The 23,681-nt window shown below is 41.2% G+C and overlaps 1 long non-coding RNA gene across 14 annotated transcripts in view; it reads left to right on the top strand.

Annotated features, from left to right (window-relative positions):
* Positions 1–23,681, top strand: part of LOC142019691 (uncharacterized) — a 131,654-nt gene that overhangs the window by 3,172 nt on the left and 104,801 nt on the right. For 12 of the 14 annotated variants that reach the window (XR_012647159.1, XR_012647163.1, XR_012647162.1 and 9 more), the window contains exons 2-3: positions 4,147–4,195; positions 20,466–20,680. This is a non-coding gene — a long non-coding RNA (uncharacterized LOC142019691). Of the gene's footprint in view, positions 1–4,146; positions 4,196–18,053; positions 18,192–20,465; positions 20,681–23,681 lie in introns of all 14 variants that reach the window. The other 2 variants (XR_012647153.1, XR_012647155.1) reach the window with 2 other exon arrangements.

Raw genomic sequence — 23,681 nt, 5'->3', positions numbered from 1 at the left:
GAGCTCCGTTTGCTTGTGGGATTGGAGCCTTCTTTTTCCCCCTAAGCATTCCCAAGCCGTTACGTCTTTGTCTTAGAAGGAATGGAGTGTCTGAATGGTGTGAAAGGGACAGAAAGGGTCGCTTCCAATCGATTTTACTTGTCCTCTCTGTCTTTTCGGATCAACGCCCTTCAATGGACACATAGGTGCTCTTTCAACCAAAAACTTGTGCAACATTTTCTGCCTGTATTGGCGCTAAATACAATAAATGCTGGGCAGATTTTTTTTCTTCTTTCCAAAGCAGAAAGCACCCTAATTAAATTGTTTTATATGGACAGTCAAGACAGACCAATTAAGTATGCATTAGTATAAAGATATATTCTGGAGATAATCGCTCTATACAAGATGTGCAAAGTTCCTGCGGCAGAGAGGGTGTAACACCTTTTGATATGGGTCTGCCCCCCCCCCTGCCCCAGACGTCTCCTTTACCTGAATAAGGGACTGGATAAATTAGTTAAAAGCCATTAGTTAAAGTGGTTTATAAGGAAAGTTAACAGGTGGATGTAGTCGTTTGTATAGTAGAATATTTAATTACAGAACACATGCACGTATATAATACACCGAATATATGGTGTGTGTGTATCTATATGTGTATCTATATCTATATAGCTATATCTCCATATTTTATACACAGCTATTTCTCTGTATGTGTGTGTATTTAATCATCTGTCTGTGGATAACTAACAGATATATAGGCAGATGGCTAAATACACACACATATAGAGAATAGCTGTGTATAAAGTATGGATCACACAAACACACTCATAATATATATATCTCTGTATCTTATATATGTATTATATTTTGCACCTACGTGCATACACATATACCAAGTTATAGACCTGGAGAAACACATACTTAGATACCGACGTAATCACGTACAACAGAAAAAAATATTTCATATTCCAGACACCAGCTTTGCCTGGAATGAAACAGCAGCTCAGGAGAAGCAGCGCTCATCAGCTCCTCTTTCTGTCCACTGGAGTGCCTGGGAGAAAGCGCTCCAGCGTGGACAGCTAGAGACAAGGGGACCTGGAGGCACCTTGAGCTGCCAAGTCCTTCCCAACCAGACCGCTGAGCTTGCCTTTGCTAGAGAGCGAAACCCGCAGCAACACAAGTGGGACCGAGGAAACAGACCCTCACCTACGCGCCCCCTACCCCTCCCACTGCGCTGCCCAGCGACGAGCGAGGGGTGCACAATGGCGCACGGATTGTGACCGGTGGCTTGCTCGATATTCATTTTACAGCTGCCCCCTGGAAGCCCTGAGAACACCACAGGGCGCTGGGAAACAGGGTGATGCGTAGGTGGTTTAATGTCAAGGTAAACAGGTTGAGAACAGACCATTTAGAACCCCCCGTTTCTCTCTCTGCTGGGTACACTCGGGCACAAATCAGAGCATATTGTAGGGGAGGCGGAGGAGCGCTCAGCAAATCTTCTCCCGGACAATAGCCCACCTCCTGCTGGGCTGGGTATTGATCAGGAGAGGAGCTGAAGATGTCACCACACTAAATATTTACTGATCACACACAAATAGCCGGGGCTTGAACGATTTTCTCCTGCGAGGAGAGCAGAGAGGGAAGGGTAAATCATTTTATTAGTGTGTCTAAAGCAAAGAGCACACTCCGGCTTGGAGTGTTTTAAGATGTGTCTTCAGCTGGATGAAAAGAGTTAGGGAAATCGATACGGAGTGATTAGGCGACCCAGTAGTGTCAAAGCGAGAGGCTGTGAATTTCATGGATTTGGTTATACCGGGATGGGGAAAAGAGAGAGAGAGAGAGAAAAGAGGGAGATTAAAGGGAGGAACCTATTGTAGCAGAACCAATGAAAAAATAATACCTAATCAGACCGGAGAAGGTAGGAAGAAAGATAAGACCCACTTTTCTAAAATGACCCCATCAGCTCGGCAGCAGAATGAGGCACACGCATGAAATAGACAAAGCAGAGGATAGAAATTCTATAAGGAAATAGAACAAGGAGAAGAACATAGAAGTTTTTTCCACCCACATGTAAATCAATGGCTGCAACACTCAGAAAATGGTCACTGAAGACCTGCAGCGAGAATAAAAAAGAGAGGGCTGGATTAAATGATGATCTGACTTTGAGATCAAGTTGAAGGGACTTCAGCTATTTCTCTCCATCAGACGGGGAGGTCTTTAATAGCAGCAGCTACAATAAATTCATCACTGTTGTGAGACTTTAAATCAACTGATATGAGTGTGTTCCCATCCCCTAAAATAAACGGTGCATAAAATAGATTTCAGTGTTTAAGCACATCATTTTATACTGTAATGACAGCTCTTCTAGTATATTATCTGCAGATTACTGCATCTGTAAGGTAACCACAAATGGCATCAGCAACAGCATGTCTGGAAATGACAACAGGGTTCAGTTCTGCTCTATATTTCCTACTGTAACTCGGAAGGGAGATTCTTACGCGGGATCTTCAACTTCAGCAGTTTGAGAGGACTATTCAGTTCTGTCTCAGGTACAATAAATGCCACTTGATGTGAGCCGGTCGGTTACATCCAACTCTGCTTCAGACAGTCATGCTAAGCAGCAAACTGCAGCAAGCTAGAAATTGACAATGAGGCTGTCAATCAACGTTAAAATAGAACATATAGAGAGTCCGGTGATGGGGGGCGGCCACAGATTAAAGGTTATCTTCGCGGTACTGAAGGGGCAAGCCGCAGTGCTTAGCTTTTCTTTGGGGGCAAATCCCAGCTAGGATGAAACTGACTAGAACTCAGTCCCTAGGAGGCAGGGGAAGTCTTAAACGAGGCACCTAAGAGCAGAACTGATGGGAACATGGCTCTTTGCTTTCCCGAGTGCTCATTTTGCTACCGCACACAAACACTGAAGTTAGGACCAGTTACAAATGGGCACGTAGTTACTAATATCAGAGCGGTGGCCTAGGAACAGGCTTTCCAGTCCTCTGAATGCCTTTCATCCAGACACTGCTTTCTCCCTAAATAAATGGCTGGTGCCGTTGTAGTTCTTGTGGGGGGAGGTATATTAGATGAATTTCATGTAAGGCTAAGGGGTTCCTACTGCCCTGTTGGCTCACTACTGCAACAGGAAACCCCAGGACAGACTCTGGCTAATTAACAGTTTTCCATAGCTGAAGCAATTTTTAAGAATCCCAGTGGATTAGACCAATATGTTCAGGTGCGAGGCCAGGAGGGCCTATAACTCCTCTCACTATAATCTTATAACCTCTTTACCTAATTCCTCAGATTGCAGATAGGAAGAGTCTGACCTTCCAGGTCGTAAAGAGCTTGGTTTCATTAACCCTTCCCGCTCCAGCACAGAACCAAGGTTAACTACGCTAATCTAAGGGGGGGGGGGTGTGTCAGACAGAGAGAGAGATACTAGGCAAGAAAGGCGATTGCATGGTGTTAGATTCTGTGTGGCTGCAAGGTTTAAGAACTCTGCTCCTTCCTAGTCCATTTTTCTCTTACATGAAGGAAAAGAGCTGTCTGGCCTGTCTATAAATACACACATAGACACAGGTACTACACATATACACGCATGAAGCTTATAGATATAAAACTATACTTCTGATGCACTTAAATGCAGATTTTCTTTTTTTCACTACCTTTAACATGGGGAGCAAATGAAGTGCTTGAAAAATGCCAGATATCACAAAAAGAAAACTGTATTTATTGCCTCCAGAACAATCCCTTTAGATTCCTCTCCATAGCCAAATGACGACTTTTAAAGAAGATATCTACAAATGAGTTGCATAATATATTTGCCAGATAGCACACCTGCCTGATATTTTAATAGGTAGCTACATTGTATTGAAATAAGATTCATAACTGATGTCACAAGTTAATAACTCTCAAATTGTACCTGCATGCTTATATACATATTTACACACTGAGAATAACATGGGATAAATTTGCATTTTTGCTTCCTAGTCTCTGTTCTTCAACCCTTTAACAAGATAGTAAATTGTGTCTTTGTATGCTATCAAACTACTTTTTAACCGATGAAATTGACTATAGGTTTCTGTATATTTCACACAATATTAGATGTGTAGAATTCTTCACTTATACATTTGAATTGTTTGTTGTGTTTGTTTGCTTGTTTGTTGTTTTCCCCAGTAAGAAGACAGAAATATGCTAACTACTGAGGAAGATTGGTACATTTTTGGTAAGTATGTTTAATTATGATCTCTGCGTACATTTATTTTATTTTTCAAATTAATATGATAATGGCCAGAATTGCAAACAATAAGAATGATAACTGTATCAGTTCTTTTCTATTTAACAAGCTCTGATTTTAGAATAAAACTATATTTAATCATTATACTGCTAAGCAAAAATTAAAAATAAAAATGTAGCTTCCCCCAATAAGAGTTATGATTACCATTTATTTTAATTATCAGCAGACCTAATAATGAAATCTTTCAAGCGACTTAAGTGTTTAAGAGACAAGTCCAAAAATAATTAACAGAATCTTAGGCCATTGAAAGTACAGAATCATATACATTTAAAATATTCAGCTTCAAAAATAATGTTCTTATCAAACGTGAAAAGAAAAACTGATCTACATTGTTGTTTTTCAAAGTTCTAAGTTTTTTTGTTGTTGGTTTGTTTTTAAAAGCAGAAATAGATTATTTAGGGAAGCAGTTACTACATTCTAGGGTCTGCATTAAGCAGTATAGAGATAGAAGTACAGCTATCAGAAAGGGCCGAGAGGAATGAAGAGATGTACACATATAACTGCAGCTGAACAACATATGAATTTAGGTGATTTTAAAATCAATTACATATTTATAGCATCTTCATTAAAACTCTCCCTCCTCTGAAAGACTGTAGCTTTCCTGGAAATATTTTAAGTGCATATTTAGATTCTGTGTTCTGAACTGAATGAAGATGAGCAATTTTACACTGTAGTGAAATGCTTCCCTGTCCTTCGTGATTAAGAATCAACTGCGTATCCATGTGTGCGTTTATTAACTTTTCCTCCTTTATTTCTCCAGCTATAATTTAAAAGGGTGCTTTTTTATGAAGCTCTAATTTCTATTTATAAGAAATTAATGAGTCATAAAAATCCTGTGTTTTTGAGGTACTTTGGAGGAGATTCTATCACGTTAGAGTTTAAGCTAAACTGAAAACACCAGCAAAGAGTGAAAAATGGCAGGTAGGCCTTTCTTAACAAGTTTGCCTTATGTCAAGTGTCAGGAAGAGCAAATTTTAAAAACTAGGACTGGATTTAGGTTTTAATATGAAAGAATTAACATGCAACTTTTATTTTCAGCTGCAGTATTTAATTTTGATCTAAGTATTAGCTGAAAATGAAATAACCCTATTTTGGATTTTAAACATATTAGTGCTTATATCAAAGTTATGGGGTCAATCACATCCTCACCTTTGATATACTTAAGTATTCAACTTTCCTCCGACACAGACCAGTTAGCTGAAATCTGTGGTGTTATTTGAGTCCCTTTATATTATAGGCTATTTTGTTATTAAGTCTAAAAATTCTTGCTATAGAGAGGGAAAATAAATTTTCCATACTAGCAATTTATGTTATGCAGAATACAATCATTTACTTTAGACACTAATTACACTTGTATTCAGCAAACATCTTTGACAGTGACCGGAAATATCAGTTTGTCACTTTTAAACCTTGTGAAGTTCTTCCCCTAAAAATTAATCATTTTGACCAACACTGAGCAGTTAACCTTGCCTATGTGCTTCAGATCCAGTGACAGACCTTCATGGGGAGATGAAATTGACATCTCAGTCAAATCTGAGAACTGGGTTGCTTTAGCGGGAGGGAGGATTTTAAAACCCCCCAAAGTCATAATAGTACAGCATGGCATACAGCAATAAAACAGTTTGAGAACATTGCTCATGGATTTCTCTACCACATAAAGTTTTCTTAATAACAAGCAAGAAGAAACATTATCTCAGTTAATGAAAACAGGGCAGATGTTAGGCATGGTTCAGATTATCCAGTTTTTCACCTCTTTGCCTTTGGCATAAGGGTGTCTTTTTCTTCAGACAATGTCTGTTTTTCACTCTAAGATTTCTAAGATGTCCCTAGATTTCTACTTTTATTTTATGTTATTTTACTCTCTAAAATCCAAAGTATCAATTCAATAACATACTGTCCATTGCTTGGACAGATAGGTCCGGTTACTGAGGAGCAGCTTTGGATAAAGTAATGGATCTATTTGCTTAAGAAAAGTAGGAGCAGCGGAATCTGTTATTAGCTCATTTCTGGATTGGTTGTAGATGACTTTTTATTATGATGACAGAGGCTTCAGTACAACTGGCTTTCAAAACCTGAAACCCTTATATTGTTCTCTTGCAGCATGTGTTCTAAATGTTTAAAAATGCAAAAGGTCCCATTGCTGGAGATATTTAAAACTAGCCTAGAGAATTTAGTGCACAGTCTTGAGCAGACAGAGGTATGGACTAGAGTACCAAATAAGCCTTTTCCATTAACTGTTTGCAAATTATGACAATTAAATTTCTGTTCCAGTACACTAGTATGAAGAAAGGGTATTTATTTATCCTGTTGGAATAACTCCGATACAAGGCACAAATCGAAAGAGTAGCCAAAGTTGATGTTTGGTATATTTTTGTATGTTAGAGTTTATAAAGGATGGCCACTATATGAAAAAAACAACATTCAGTTCTTTGCATCTCAAGATGACATGACACTCCTCTTAGTAACAACTGTTGAAGGTTAATCAGGATTTTTTTCTGAACAGGATATTTAGAAGCAGGAAAAGTGAAAGCTGCTTCTTCCCTCCCCCCAATCTCTTTTCCAAGGCACTGCTAACTTTTATGATTTTTTTTCCTCCTCTTTTACTATCTGTCTTTGTGCCTCAGGGCCAGTGAAAGAACACTGCAGATTCTAGATTGCTTTCAGAGTTTGCCTTTGCTGATGATGGATTACCATGTCAATTTAAACGGCATAGGATTAATTTGTTTCAATGATTTCTCTTTAGGCTGAATGCCAGCCTTTTTTTCTATCTCTCCCTTGCTCTTCAGAATGATAATAATAATAAAACCTTTAAAACAAAACTAAACAAAAACCTCTTTCTGTATCCCTCTTTAAAGAGACAATAATAGAAATAGACAAGTTAGGTGTAATATTGCAACAGAGTTATAGGTTTGAGTGTTTTTATCTCATTCTAAAAGGCAGAAGCATACAGTCAGTCACATTAAAATGAAATTGGATCCAACGTTTATTCAATAAATACTTGTCTTGTAGGTAATCCAGAGCAGAGTGCTTTTGACACATAAGGACTTAATTTGTCTTGGATAACAAGTTATTAATATGGCACATTTAAACTTGCCACCTACAATAAGGTCATTTAGATCTATAACATGATTCACAGGATGGTTTTGGAGAACTTCATAGAAGCGAGAAAGTCAAAGTCTGAGACTATGAGTTCTGGAATGCTGCTACACATTTATGCATATTACTCATTGTTTGGATCTTTTAAAGAAAAGTTCATTACAAGATTTTTGTGGAAACTGAAGCACTTAATCAGAGAGCAATATGATATATCAAAATCAGGAAAGTATCTTCAGCTTTTCTTTTAAAACGTACTGTTCCTGTGGAGTAAGGTTGTTTTAATGAATAATCTTTAAAGCTATGCTGCTTCTCTTAACAAACTCATTGCAGGCATGAAAGCAAAGGTAACAATATTTGAATTGTGGTGAAATTCACATACATTTTGCACTATGCCTTGTCCATGTGGTTTGCAAATTACTTTTCTTTTAATAAAAAGGAAGTTTGAGCATAATCCATAAATGCTATAATTAGACAGTGCAATGTTTATTCATGCATTAGCTGTGCATGTAAAGAGAGGTGTACTATATGGTTGTGATCTGCATACAGTTGAACATGCATGGGTGGCTGGTACTGGATTTCAATACCAAAGTGCTACGCAATGAACCATTTTAAAAACTGGTAAACTGGAAAAAGAATAAACTCAATTTCAGTCCCTCCTCTAGCCAGGCCTAATAATGCTTGTAAGAGCTGCATTACGACAGATATATTTTGCCTTGTGGGCATGCTATACCAAAGACACTTTTCAGCTAGTACATTTAGTTTTGCAGCAACTACGGACTGTATTACATTGTTTTAACAGCTAAAGATTTTGGTCACTCTCAGCATAGTATAGTTTGTATGTATAAGAAACAAAATCTCCATTTAAGCTCTTTCTGGGGAAAAGGATATTACACATAAGTTGAAAGATGTAGGCAAGACAGGTGAATTGAATGAAAAGAGAGAATTAGGTTAAAATATAGAGTGCAAGCTAGTATCACATTTTAACTAGTGTAACCTGAAATGAAGGTGTCTCAAAGTCCCTAGTGATGCCAGAGTGTTTAGATGTTGGGCACAGATGGAGACACCTATTGAAATGTGTCTGAAGAAGATTAATAGGACTTGTCAGAGTTGGGAAAGCACTGCTTTGCTGTAAATTTCTACTAGCACAAGATGAATTACCGATGAATGCTCAGTTATCAACCCCATCACTATCATTCGACACTAAATCAAATTGAGCCGTTATCTACAATCAGAAAATTTCTTTTAAAAATAGGCATACACCTTTCGGCTGGAACTGTTTCATAAAAGCTCTCCATAAGACAATACTTTCCGTGTTTTGTGTGTCTCTTCACTAAAGGATATATTTTAAAGTTCTCACACAAAAGGCTTCTTTTCAATAATGAACTCCTAGTGCAGTGCCAAATTGGGATTGTCAAATAACAGAAGTTATTCATAAAACATCAGCTTCATCATATAACATCTTTACTCTGGGCCTGATCCAAAAGCTGCTGACTTTAACTGGAGTCTTTCTATTAACTTCAGGAGGATTTGGATCAGGTCCTGTGTCTCTGACACAAGTTTTATTTTTTCTGGTGATAACACAAAGGTTTTCTTGTAGAGGAAGACCATATACCCTAAACATATTTTAAGACAAAAGCGTGGTCAAGACTCATGACATAATATTAATAATAATAATAACAACATACTTTGGAAATAATAGCTTACTACAATGAAATCTGTATTGATTGAATGAAAAACGTGTTGGCTCAAAATATTTTCTTCCATCCTTTACTGAAGACTTGAAAAAACTATAATGAAAATTTACCAGCAAAGGGACCACGTATACTAGATCTACATTTACCTTCTTTATTATTATAATTAAACAATATATCTTTGATTCAGTTCTGAGAAATTTCTTCCCTATACCCAGAGGTAGAAATAACTTAGCCCACATGATTTATTCCACCATGTTTCTAAAAGGTCAGGCCTTCCCAAATCTTTTAATTATAAATTATTATTATTATAAATAAGATCAGTCACTAATGCTTAGGGTGGAATACCAAGAAATTTTCCCTCATTTGGTCTGTGTTCCCAAGCAAGGCCATAATTCCTGCTGTGCAGGATAAAGACCTAGCTGTACAAATTTCAATAATCATTCAACAACTCGTCAGCCAAGGAATATATCCCTCTTTCCCCAGTCATCTTATCTTACATGTAGTTTACATCACCTTTTATTAAACATATCACATGCTGTTTACCATGAGCTGCATTTGGAAAGTCTTTGTGTTTCCCCAGACCCCTTCAGTGACCACCTACAAAATTAATTGGATAAGCTGTAATAATGGTTTACTTGTTTATGTTCAAATTCTTATTTTCCTGTAGCCAAGGCCAGACACGCAACTGGTGTAAATTGGTGACTTTTAATGGAGTAAGTAGATAATTTATAGCATCTGTTTTTTCTAATTAAACCCTTTAAAAAACATTCCCTGAAATTAGTTTGAAGAGAAGATCCTTTAAATATGTTGGTATTACGTCGAATATCATTGCAATCTTTAACTTCAACAAGAAACATTCAAAGAGAATATTAATAAAGTTCAGTGCAGTGAGAAGCTAGCTAGAGTGCAGCATTGGAGAATTATGAACTACTGAGCATAATCCATAAACTCCATTTGGTTACTATAATACTCCAATCTGTATTTATTACCAACCCACTCTGATGCTCATACAACTAAATTTGCTAGATTTATACACTCTAATGGTTCCACAATGGGAAAAACCTGTGTTCTTTATCTTTCCTTTCCTGTCCCAAATAACCCCTTCCACATACACTCTAAGCTTTCTCTGGACCTTGTCTGGGTTTAATCATAGGCTGCAGCCCGAAATGTGCATTATTAAGAAATATAAATATTTTCAGAAGCAATCAAAGGGTTGAAAGATTGATTCGGCACGTAGATTGGGTTTAATTTGAAGCAGCTTTGTTCTAATGAGGACTACTGGGATACAAAGACAGCAGCCGGTTATGGCCACCAGTTGGGAACTTTGATTCATTACAATAACCTGTCAAGAATTTCAGCTAATCGCTAGGTACTAAGAAGCACAGTGTTTGGGTAGCTGGAAGTCTACTGTTTTCAACTTCTCTCTCCAGAGAATAAATTTGTAGTTTGTACTGTTTTGCAGAAATGATAATTATGTCTAACTTCTTGCTGCATACAGGGCCAAATCCGACACTTTCTTACTTGGGTAAAACTCTGATGGGGTTCCGTCTGAGTATAGAAAGCATGTGGCCATCAGTGAGAACTGGGTCATATAATAAATCATCAGCATACCCACTCTGAATTAAATGGATTGACACCTATTTCCACTGTCTGAGGATCTGGCCTGGTTAGTTTAAAAGTGAAGCAACCTTTTGGACCAAATTCTGATACATTTATCCATGTAAGCGGATGGGCCTATTCAAGGAAGTAGATGCTGCTCAGTGTGAATAAGCATGGAGAGAGTTAGCTCTTCGTTGGTTTGGAAGCTAGTTTTTAATTATTATTATTATTATTCATTATTATTATTACAGAAATTACACACCACACCTATCGAATATGGGAAACATAGAAAGCTTAGTAAAATTTCATAGGAACCACCATTGAGAAATTTATTGCTTTCCTTTTAGACTTTGAAATACATTAGGAAAACTCATCTGGTGCACAATAGTAATATGTCACAGGTGCTATTAACTTCTGGAATTCAGGACTCTGAGAGCTTTGCTAAATGTGGTGCATACAGTTAGAATCACAATACATACAGGATCAAACACAGACTAGCTTTCCCCTCACCCATCACTTTTGTCCAGGCAGGCTGAGAAAGCTTGATTTTTCTGAACTGTTTCACCCATCCACAGCTGGAACTCCAAAGTGAAATGAAAATGGCTTCAAAATCAACACTTCATGGGAGCCTGAGAGAACAAGTTTTCCTTTGTTGTAGGGTATAGTATTATTTGCTGTAGGTTTTTGATATACATTCTAAATTAGGGCTGCAAAGGCATGCTTCATCTTTAATTCATCACTCTCAGCTGAAAGAGATTAGCAATGTCTAGCACGCACCCTTCGTATGGTGCTGACCTCATCAAGTATGGCCTGAAATTAATTAGCTCATTCATTCCAAATGGAAAAGGATAATGGAACTGCATTTTAGAGATGACCATCACAAATTGTTTGCAGCATATTTAAAAGCCCCCTCTATTTTAAAACTATGTAGATTAAAATTCTTTCCAGCGCTTGCAATTCAGGGTTATTGAAGCACGAGGAAAGCACGAGGAGCAGAAACTGCTCAGTTTTATTTGCAGAACTGGAAGTCACAGTGTGTGTGTGTGTGTGTGTGTGTGTGCGCGCGTGTGAGTGTATACGTGTTGTGCGGCTGTAAAAGAAACAAGTTTGTCAATGGCAGAACATCTGGAATTAATTTGATATTTCCAGGTGTTCTGGCATAGCTGGGCATCAAACACATGATGTTTAAACATTCTTTGGCTGGATCGTTTAAATCAATATAAAATCAGTCCTTTTGTCATTCATACATGCAAAGTGCTAACACAAATTCCAGGCTGGCTTTAGAGGCCTACTTCATTCATTATCTAATTAGAAATCAGAGCAGACCTGAAACAATATTCCTTTCAAGTGTCCTGGTGTCCAGTATCCAGTGTGGGATACTTTTATTGGGTAGCTGTCATCATGTTGCACCCTCCAAACATTTGTGGGCTAGATTTTAAATGCATTTAGGTGCCTAAAGATGGAAAAATGCACCCAGGTGCTTTTGAATACCCCACTAGTTGCTTAACCTCATATTTGGAGCCTAAATATTTTTAAAAATCTGGCCCTGCATCCCTTTCCAGACACTCTAATAGTATTTTTAACCATTGCTGCTAACTCTGTCTACTCACTGAAATAACCATTTCCCCCTTAGTAGTTCCCATTTCACCAACTGGGGATGGATCAAAACAGGCCAAAGCTCTGAATATTAAATTTGCTGTCTTCCTTAGCTAAATATTTTATTAGGAGACTCAGGGATCCGAGAGTGATTATGTAAAATTGTTCTTTAGGATAAGCGCTCAATGCCCATGATTTTAATCAGGTCTGGTCTAAGTTTTATAATTCCTGCCCCTCCCAGTAGCACTAAGGGAAGTATAAATATTTAAATGCAGAACAGGAAATAGCTAAGTACTGATTTGGTATAGCAGCTTGAGCTGGAAGTTCATTAATTTCAGCATTCTGGCTACAACAGTGTCCTGTGTGCAATATACCAGAGGAAGGAGAATTATCTTCATAATGCACAAGGCCGGTGCTGAACACCGGGGGGAAAAATACTTTTTGACATCCACTTTGGTTACCTAATGCCCTGAACAAGAGATTTAACTATCCATCCTGTAGCACATGTAATACAAATGTTTGTCCTTCTAATGTTCCCACTGAAGTCCCTAGTGATTTCAGGATTGGGACCAGTATACCCTGTAAACTGAGCAACTGGTTGCCACCCAAGAGAGATTAGCAGCTGATTAGCAGAGCTCCACAGAGCTCCACAGCCACCCACAGTGGGCAGCATGTGTTTCTATTGGTGGCGCACATCCGCACACGCCTTGGTGCACATAACATTTATTCTGCCCATGCGTGGGAAAAAATAGAGGGAACCATGATTGGGACCATGACTGTGGTTCACAATTAAACTTGCATATTGGTCACTTATACTCAGAATGAAATCACTCAAGTCTTTGAGTTCCCAAATTAAAGTTAACCCAGTAAAATACAAGCAAATACATGTCAGAAACTGAAGAAGAAATCAAACCGTAGGTATAAAACAAGCGGAAACACAAACTAGATTAAATTGTTATGTTAGCCTGCACAGTGATTTAGTGTCAGTTTTGTCTGTAGATTTTATCTCTGCTCAGAACAGTATCTTCCTACATTAAACAAAATGTTGAAGACATGAGAAGTGAATTGACCCAAATGTGTGTAAGTCTGCGTTCTACAGTCATGTCATCCTGAATCTGCTGACTGCAGCTATCATTTTAGTATCTTTCATCTTTCAAAGTTTATATCACGTTCTTTGAGTTCAATGCTTGGCATTTACTTTCCTCTTTGGTTTCACAGTTAAGGATCAAAACCTTTCTGAATCTGCAGTGAAATCAGAGTGAGTGGACCCAAGAACTAAAATGGAGTCCCAGGAGCGAGACAGATTTGATGGTGAATGTTAGGGTGGGTCTACACAGCAAAGTTATTTTGAAATAATGGCTGCTATTTCGATATAACTTTGCGAGCGTCTACATAATGCAACTGCTATTTTGCAATAACTTCAAAATAACAGTCAGGTTATTGCGACTTTGGTAAACCTCAATCCACGAGCAACAGCACCTATTCCAAAAGAGATATTTTGAAATAGGGGCTGTGTAGACTGGAAATAGGGGCAATTTCCAAATAAATTATTCCAGAATAGATTATTTTGAAGTAAAGATGCTGTATACCATGGGCTGTGGCCACAATAGCCCTCTCCTTTTGGAGGGGGCATGGTAATGAAGCACTTTGGCAGATGCTAATGAGGCTCTTCCATGAATATGCAGAGCCTCATTAGCATAATGGCGGCCACGTGTGGGTTGAAAGTGCCGCTTTCGAAATGCATACTGCCCATGTATCTGGGGTTCTTTAGAAATGACCCTGATTTCGAAGCCCCTTCTTCCCAAAACCAAATAGTTGACAATAAGTTGACAGGATGCAGTGCTTTTGTCAACAGCTGTACCCTGCTGCCCAAGAAAAAATACCTCTCTGTCGACAGAGAGCTGTCAACAAAAGGTGGGGGTGAACATTCAGGGGGGCCTTCTGTCAACAGAAAAGGTCTCCAGGATGCCACATAGATGACCTGGAGGACACCCCATCCACAGCAATCAGTGCTCTATGGTCCCTGCCTCTGGCCTCTCTTAAAATTTCAGGGAGCCCAGGAAATCCTGTAGCAGGAAGCTGAGAGTGTGTGAGCAGCATAGCAACACACAGCTGTGCTCCATGCCCTTGCAGCCCTCCTGAGCAGCCAGAAATTCCTCATGGCTAAGCAGCAGACAGCCTGCAATCCCCATCAGCCTGAGGGGTCCCAGCAGCCAGGGCAGCAAGAGGTGGTCCCTCTCCTGTGCTGGGGCTGAGGCCCAGGCCCTGTTGGACCTGTAGGGGGAGGAGGAGACTTTCTAAGACCCCAAGGTGAAGTGCTGCAATTCCCCCATCTACACCTGGATGGCCAGTGCCCTGGCCAAATGGGGACACCCCCTTCCCTAAACCATGGAGCAGATGTGGTCCAAAGAACTTCACCATGGCTAGGTCCAGGCCTGGGATGCTGCCCAATGCTCTGAGACAGGATGTGTGACCTACCCTATTACCACAAGCTCCACACCATCCTGCGGGGGAGGGACACATCCCCACCATATCACAGTGTGGACACAGCACTCAAGGCACTCTCACAGTGGGAGCTGCCGAAGGATGATGAGGCCTCTGAGCTCCAACTTCTGCTGGAGCTGGACCCAGACATGGGCCAGAGGCCAGTGGCAGCTTCTTAACATCCTGGAGCCAGTCCCTACCAGCCAGGCCACCTCCTGCGCATCTTTGGAGATGGCAGGGGTCCCTCTGTTGAGTGCTTTGCTTGTCACCCATGGCAGAATGTGGGAGGCGGGTGCAGAGGAGGCATGCTGTGAGCGTCACACAGATGGCTTGGGCAGGACTTTTTGCTGAGATCCCAGCATGTGGAGCCATGTGAAAGGCTGTGTGTGCTACTCGGCCCCAGCAGACAGCCCCCAGGCATGTGCACCAGCCTGCTGAGAGCCTCATGGGAGGCTGGATGAGCCCCAGGCCTTGGGGGAGACCCTGCCAGCACATGCCACGTCAGCTCCCCCCTGAGTTGTCCAGGAACCCACCACCCCCGAGGCTGTCCCCCCCCCACAGCAGTACTGTGCGGGGGTGGGTTGACACAGTCTCCCGGGATGGGCTCCCCGCAACCCCACATCCCAAGGGACGGCAGCCTGGGAGTGCCTTACCTCCATGAGGAGGACTCCGACAGTGGACTTCCCCATGCCAAACTGGTTGCCCACCAAACAGTAGCTGTCGGGGGCGCTGAACAACTGTGACCCACTCCTCCACAAGGATGGCAGACTGGAGCTGGGCATCCTGTCTCCAAAGGGTGGGGGTGACCCAGGCCAGAGCTCCAGGAAGGTGTCCTTCCACATGTGGAAGTTCTGGACCCACTGCTGGTCTTCCCACTGGCCCATGACCAGCCAGTTCCACTGGTCAGAACTGGTGCAGTGCCTCCAAATCCACCTGGTGCGTCCTGCAGCCATGGTGAGGTCCTCAAAGGTAGTCTTAGGCTTGTCTTCTATGAGGAAGAGGAGAATTGCCATCAGGAGGTTCAGCAGATGCTGAAGCATCTCTATGTGGGGTCAGTGCAAGCCCGGGGGTTGCTGTGACACCATGGCTCCCTGCAATGAGCTGTGTCTCCCAGAAAGAGTCAAAGCCCTGTTCTGGCTATGCTGTCCCTGGAGGAGGTAGGCATGCCTGCAGCATAGGCAGGGAATGGGTGTCTGAGGGGGTCCCTGTAGGGGACTATCTTGCTGGGGTTCCTGGAAGGCAATGGTGACCTGTGACCCTGTCTGCTGTGCTTCCAAGTGGCTGTTTTGCTAGTAGAGTGACTGGGCACGCTGGCCACTCTCTGTAGACAGAGCGGATCACTCTTTTGATCTGCTTTGCTGTCTGGACATGATCTGTCAACAGAAGTTTTGTTGCAAAATATCTTCTGATAAAACTTCTGATCTAGACATAGTCTTCCTGCTGTAAATCAATATACTCTGCTCAGAGATTCAGAGGCGTTCGAGTAGTCAGAATTAAATACCATCTCATTTCTTGTGTAATGATTTAACAAAAATGCCTATTCATGACACAAAACTATTCTCAGCAAGTTAGACAGTGATTTCAAAGGAAAGAAATTATGATGGTTTTTACTGTGGTTGCCCCAGTTCATCCATAGTGTAATGCCATCAGCAACAAATGGAGGTGACCTAGAGATAAATTTCATATATTCTTTTCATATAGACATCTTGTAGTAAGCGGATTACTCTTAACTAATACAACTGACAAACCCAGGTTGAGTAAAAAACGATTTTCCATGCACACAGATCACTTGGATCCACAAATACATCAAAATTCAAATGTTTTATAGTGGATAGTAACCCTAGACACCAATTTAGGACAGTAAGAAAGGAAGGACTTACCCTCACATATTCCACAGTTAGGCAGAATGTGATTACCAACACTGGAATTTGGCCACAACACTAAATAAACGAAGCAAATCTTTGCCATTCAAGCAACAATTTACTCTCTTTCAATAACAGCATTCATGAGGCATTGCAACAGATGGCTTACATCAGTGGGTAACCTTATGTACTCCTGCTGGCTGCGCCATCCTCGGCACAATGTTGTGAGTTCAAGATGGAGGATCATCCTTTACTCTGTCTGCTCTTTTGTGGGTTTGAGCTGGATCTTTAGCCTAGACAAGGATTTTTGTTATTTTTCTTTTTTGAGAATAGGGGAAAATGTTCTTAATGCATACAAACAGGAACAAAATCTTTTTTTTTACCAGGATCAAAGAGTTTTTGAGATCATTTGTAGTCTCATTGGGGGTGGGGGGACATTTTTAAAGGAACAAAGAGCAGTTAGATGTCCAGTGAAGCTCAGTGAGAGTTTAGTCCCTAATGTTCATGAGTTTGGTCATCTTCCTCTGCAGTGAGGTAGTGCTACATAGGGCTTTTCTGGGGTTAAAACTCATACTCTATTTGTGTTTGGCACAAGAATCACTGTTGTGCTGTGAGTTCTTCCCAGTCATTTGTGGCATTACAGAGTCACATAGCAAGTTTTAGCATGGTTAATTTATTTGGCTGTTTTCTTTTCCTTTCTTTACGACAAATTACTACTCCTTGGCTGTAATTACCAACCATTAGTGCTACCATTAGTGAAAGTGCTAGAAGAACACAGCCAGTAGTTTCTGTCCCTTTTCAATCCTGCAGCGAGGCAAAGTATTTAAAATGTTTCTAAGTCAAAGATTTGGGGTTGAACTCTAACTTTGTATAGCATGTAGGTCTATAGCACCTGTATTCCCAGTTAGAGCCCTGTTTACATGGCACTCATCTGCAGCCCAGGGAACCAAAATGAGAGGGAGTGTTCATTCCGGGTGCAGGGGTAGAGGAACTGGAAAGTGTAACCAGTTAACTGATGGGGAATTTGGGAGGGAATGTAGGGAAACCCCTGACTCAGACAGCATTTGTAGTGCCATGGGCCTAATGGTTTAATGCTTTACTACATGTAGAGCTCTTTAAGAGCTAGGGTCTAGATATTAATTCACACAGCACTAATGAATCCTCATGTAATAAATTCTGCAAAATTAGTCTCTTTGAAGCCAATGGGTCAGATCCCCAGGCTACAAGCCTAGGGTCAAACTGCACCAACATGGTAGCTAGGGGTTCTCAGAATGTAGGAGAATCCCTCTGCATTATGAAGCAGATTTATACCACCTGTTCCCCTACTGTAGGCTGGAAGTATTCAGGATTGGGCTGGCAATGAGAAGGGATTATATCAGGGACTGGAGGGGGTGGGGCCAGGACGCATGAGGTCAAGGGAACTTTTATTCCAGCTACTGCCATGATTTGTGCCAGGTGCTGACACAGAAGACCAGGGGTGATGGAAATGTGCCTTAAACTGCCTTTGGCTCCAGCCCTAATCTGCCCTATCTGAGCCCAGTGATGCTGAGGTAGAAGATGGTCCATTGACTGCACATGCTGGGTCATGGTAAGGTGCAGAACTGATCAAATAGTTCCTGCAAAAGTTAGCGCATTTTGTAGGCCACATCTAGCAAGTAGGTTTAACGTTAGAGATGAGCCTGACACTTGAGATAAAATAAGACTCCACCTGAACCTTCCCCTCTTTCTTTTTTGCCAATTTTCTGGATGACGAAAGCAACGTAGTAGTATTGCACCATAATAAGCCCTGCTTCCGCCCTGAAAAGTGCAACGGGCACCTGCTTCATATACTGAAAAATAAACATATGCCAGTAAATGGAAAGCAACTGGCCCATATTTTAATACAGATTGTTAATGGATGCGCATGGGCATGGAAGGCCACTGTGTTTGGAGATTGCTGGAAGTCGTCAGATAAAATAACATGTTCTCAGTGACAATCTTAAGGGCACATGCCACTGCCCAAAAATAACACTGAATTAGACACAGAAATACTCCCTGGGACCTGGCAAGCACTTCTAAGTGGGCTGTACAGGCTGCTCCGTTCTTACAGTAACCATGCATGTTGAGTAAATACACAGCAGTCGCAGAATGTCAGCACAAACAATGGACTGATTACCAGCACAAAGTTGTATGGAACACTCAATGTCAAGTAAGAGCCACTTGTTTCCCATTTACTGGTATTTGTTTATTTTTTTCAGGGTATTTGCTGAAACATATGTATGCATATATGTAGATTAATATTAATAGATTTCCCCTCTGCCACAAGCTGAGTTGTACATGGGTATGGTTTGAAAGAGGCTGGGAGAATGAGAATTGCAACATAGGGGCACATATGGCTGGCTCTAGTATTACTTTGTGATGCTCTAGGTGCATTAACGTTTGTTGTGTTTTCTGACAATGCTGTGTCACCTCATCTCTTTAGATAGCCATGATGCTACAAAATACATACCAGGGGTCAGCAGCCCCCCAGTACGGTTGCCAAGAGTGGCACGTGAGCCAATTTTCATTGGCACACAAGGCTGCAGCTCAGCCCTGCCCCTCCTCCCCTATGCAGCCTGGAACTTGCTGAAAGTCACGTGGCCTGTGGATTGACAAAAGCCAGCTGATGCTACCATCACCGAAACAGTAAATCTCTGCATCTTAATTTATTCATTAATGAAGCTGTTGTAAGCAGGATTATTAGTGACTTTAAAAAGTATCACCAGCACTCGGACCATATCCAGAGGTCAAAAGATCAAATTTCAGTACTCTGCCTCAGAAAGGTTGCTCACCTGTGCTTTATACAATGTTATATGAAATTTTAACTATATAAAGAGATGTTTAAGACTAAAATTTCCCTTGTTAATTAATATGGGTAAGGCCAGAGCATCAGCTGGTATAAATTGATGCATACCCAAATGGCGCTATGGTGGATTACACCACTTAAGGCCTGCTTTTGCTTCTTTTACTCTGTCAGAACCCCGCACTGAGACTGGAAGAATGAGACTGGCAGGGTTGGGTCATGAACAACTGGTTAAGTTAGAGAACAAATGAATTCCTGCCAAAAAGTTCAGAAGTATGTAAAGTGTCAAGTAACATTTGTGACCAGTTATCCAGGCTGAGGAGGGGAAGACATGCTTGAACACACTAATATGCAAGCAAAGTTTGAAAGTTACAAGTCGCGAACCTGTATTATTTTTTTTTTGGTTTAGTCATGGCACCAATGCATGTGCACACTTCCTTGTGATTAACAGGAAAAAGTTGTTACTAATATCTGTGCTCTTGTTCACACCCACATACACACAAACTGGCATGCAGCAGCAAAATAATTAAATATATGTGGCAAAAAAGATCCTGGATTATTGTATGAGCAAAAGAGCTTCATCAGCTGGGCTGGAAAATTTTGCATAATGTGTCTGGATTCGTTATTTTCCCCCCAGCTGTGAAGCACTGGGAAACAATCTACACAAAGGAATTTTGGAAATGAAAGCTATCTGTGCCACTTTTTGTTTAATTAACACAGGTATACCAATTTAACCCCATTTATCAAGATATTAGAGATTAAACAGTACCTAACGGAGGAGGATGTTAGCTTTAGGGCTGCTAAGCATAGTTAGAAATTGATCATGGTGACTATTGCATTGTGCGTCAGAGCGAGCTTGTTGACTTTTTGGCCAGGATGTACAGGTTTGAAGGAGTTTGGGATTCAAATGTAGGTGTGGTTTATTTTTCAATCAATAAAGATTTATTGGGCCATATCCCCACTCCCAACCCTTAACCCCAAGAAGGGCAGCAGCTTTTTTTTTTTTTTTTAAAAAAAGCAACACTATCCATCTTTCTTTCTAACAGGTTCCTGATGTTAAGGGCCTGACCTTAAAAAGAGTGGTGCCCAGGTCAGGCTACCAGGGAGGATATGGGAATGAGCCACCCCTGACCTGCAACCTTACTAAAAGCAGCTATTTTAATAGCCCACGCAGTGTTCTCCTGATCAGCACTTGAAGAGATGCCCTCCAGCTAATTCCTAACATATTAACTCTGAGTGTTCTGAATGATCTACAGTACCAGTACGTATATTCAATTTCCAGCATGGATGGCAAACACTTGATACCTTCCAGAACTAAAGATGCCTTTTTTAAGCACTCAGATAAAAGTTCACTGATACTGCATCCCTTTAACTCCCACTAAATTCACTGATTTTACAGGTGCTCTTAGTGGTGCTGACAGCTACCATGGGCCCTGGGGCATGGTAGGAGGGGGCTCTGGATCTATGCCTGCAAGGGGTGGGGCCAAAAGCAGAAGGGGTGGGGCCGAGAATAGTCACCTCTCAGTGCCTCCCGGATAGCGATGCTGGGCTCTCCCCCGCCCACACTCACACAGCCATGTGCAGCTGGAGCAGCACTGCTGTGGCATTTCAAAGGGCCCAGGAGCTCCGGCTGCCACTGCTACCAAAGTAACAGCAGTGGTGGCTGGTGCTGCAGGCCCCTTTGAAACACCAACCCCCCTCCCAGGGACAAATTCCCCCACTACTCCCCTGCACACTGTTGGGGGCCTGGGCATTCTGCACATATGAATTCAGCCCTGTACAGATACAAAATTGGTATCAACATCCACCGGTCATATTTGCAGATAACTGTGCCCACAGCTGCCCATATCCATATCCACAGATGCAGACACTCATGGATATAAAGTGGATATCTGCAAATTTTCAGGGTTGTAGGTAAAAAAATTGTGTCTGCATCTCCAGTCACATCTGCAAAAAATGACTTCTGGATATAAAGCAGATATCTGTGGATTTTCAGGACTCTGCATATGAGAAGCATCTCACCTACATCTCCGTGTCTAAATACAGATTTAGGAGCCTAATATCGGCCAGTCAGGTTTGCAAACTTGTGATTTTTAAATCCCTTATTAAGAGAAAAGAAGCGAGCGTGGTGTGCAGGGGAACAAGCTTCCATGTCTATGTGCTTCAAATTTTAACCTAATGAAACTCATCAACAGGAGTGAGAAGGGGTCTGAGCTGTTATGAGTCACCAATGTCCTTAACTTCTCTCACCCCTAAGAAAGCCAAATTGGGTAATAAATACTACCATGCCCCTTTTTATGGTGAAGGTGGCACTTGTTTACCAGTAAACAGACAGAGATAGCCTAACTCATTTCACACAGGTCACCAAACAGCCTCTGGATACTAATTGCTTTCGGGCTTTTATCAGTTGTGTGGATTTGAATTCACAAGCTAGAGATGCAAAGTACTGTATTGCATCAGAAAGCTCTTGGTCATCCAGTCTCTGCACAGACACTTCAGTAAGGTAAATAAACAAATACTTCCAGCCAGTGGTATGCAAGGAGTTTTTGAAAAAAGAGGAAACATCCGCAATTAAGAACGCTTCTTTGTGGCAGCTGTTTTAAAACACTGACCTTGCCGGGGCAGCAGTGTTGGAATGCTTGCTCTAGAACACTTAAAAGCCAGTGTGATTTTCTGATCGTTAAAAATACCAGCAACATCCATTACATTACCTTTGGTGGTTCCTGCTTGGACCCAGTCTGTCCTCTCATATCTCCTCGAGGAGGAATATCTGTAAAACATGAAAATCTTGAGAGTGCAGCCTACCAGCGAATTATAAGTTGCTAAGAGTTCTATCAGCTTCAAAGAGACCATTCATGGTGCATGCTAACCCGTTTTCCAGGGTGAGATGAGCAATGGATTGTTGCATTACAACATAGTGTCTCATGCCTGAAAACTACTGCAATCAGTGCTCCAGTTCCCAAAGAAGTTTAATGTTTTATAAGAAGGCGAGGCAAGACTATACAGTATCCACTACTCACCTATCAGTGTCTGATGAAACTGTGCTCAGGGTATGATTTGTGTTATTAGTGTAGGGACAGGAAGAGAGTTTTTTACTTTCTTTGATCTGCAGGGCATCTCAAGGTTGATTCAGCTTTTGGAGTAATTTAGAGCAGTCCCAGAGATATCCTAAAGCACAAAAAAACATCTTGCTAGTGACTACTCTGCTGGGAGGGATTACCAAAACATAATGGCTAGGCCTACACAAGAGGCTTTTCCCAACAAACCAGGCTTCTGTTGGAAAAAATGCAGAGCATCTACATGCAAAATGCGCTTTAACTGACAGTTTGTCAACAAAATCCAGCACATCCTCCGGCAGCGTTGCACCTCTCCTCATTCAGCTTAATGCCTCTCTTGACAGTGTTCTGTTGATAAAACAGCCATGTAGACGATCTGGGTCCCTTTTGTCGACAGACAGGGCTTCCGGTTCACTGGGCAGCCCTGTTTGCAGAACTTCCAGTCAGCCATTCTGTCAAGAGAGGGCCAGGCAGGCTGTCTGTCTTTGGACCTGCTTTTATCCATAGACGCAATCTCTCATCAGAAGCTTTTCTGGGAAATCCCTTCTGACAGTGACCTCTGTTGACAGGCTTCTCGTGTAGACATAGCCATTGTGTTATGGATATATTATCTTGCAGTCCAATGTACGTGACTCGTGTAAGACAAAGTAATTGGTTTAATCTGCAAGGGAGATTTTGGTTAGATATTAGGAAAAAAAATGTTCATAAGGATAGTTGAGACCTAGAAAGAGTTACTAAAGGAGTTTATGGAGTCTGTCACTGGAGGTATTTAAGAACAGTTTAGACAAATAGCTGTCAGTGATTGGTTTAGGAATATTTGATCCTGCCACACAAGAGGGGATACCTCTGTAGATCACTTCCTTCCCTACATTTCTATGGTTCTCTGATATGTACATTGAGATAAGAGGACTGTACCAGTTGTATGATGCTCCAGGATTCCCCCTATGCAAAGTATCAGAGAAGTAGCTTAGTTAATTTGTATCTTCAAAAGCAACAAGAAGTCCTGGGACACCTTATAGACTAACAGATTGTTTGGAGCATAAGATTTCGTGGGCAAAGACCCACTTCGTCAGATGCATGAGTTGGTGGGCGGGTCAGAGGAGGATTTATGCAAAGAGAATTCCCAGCTGTCCATTCCCTAGACAGCACAGTGTACTTTGGGGAAATGAGGGAGGCTGACAATTTCTTTCAGACACTGTTCTATTT

This window comes from Carettochelys insculpta, chromosome 12 (genome assembly GCF_033958435.1).
Source record: "Carettochelys insculpta isolate YL-2023 chromosome 12, ASM3395843v1, whole genome shotgun sequence".
NCBI classification, from domain to species: Eukaryota; Metazoa; Chordata; order Testudines; family Carettochelyidae; genus Carettochelys; species Carettochelys insculpta.
Note: the sequence above shows the minus strand (reverse complement) of the source record. Positions and strands in the feature narration are given on the sequence as shown.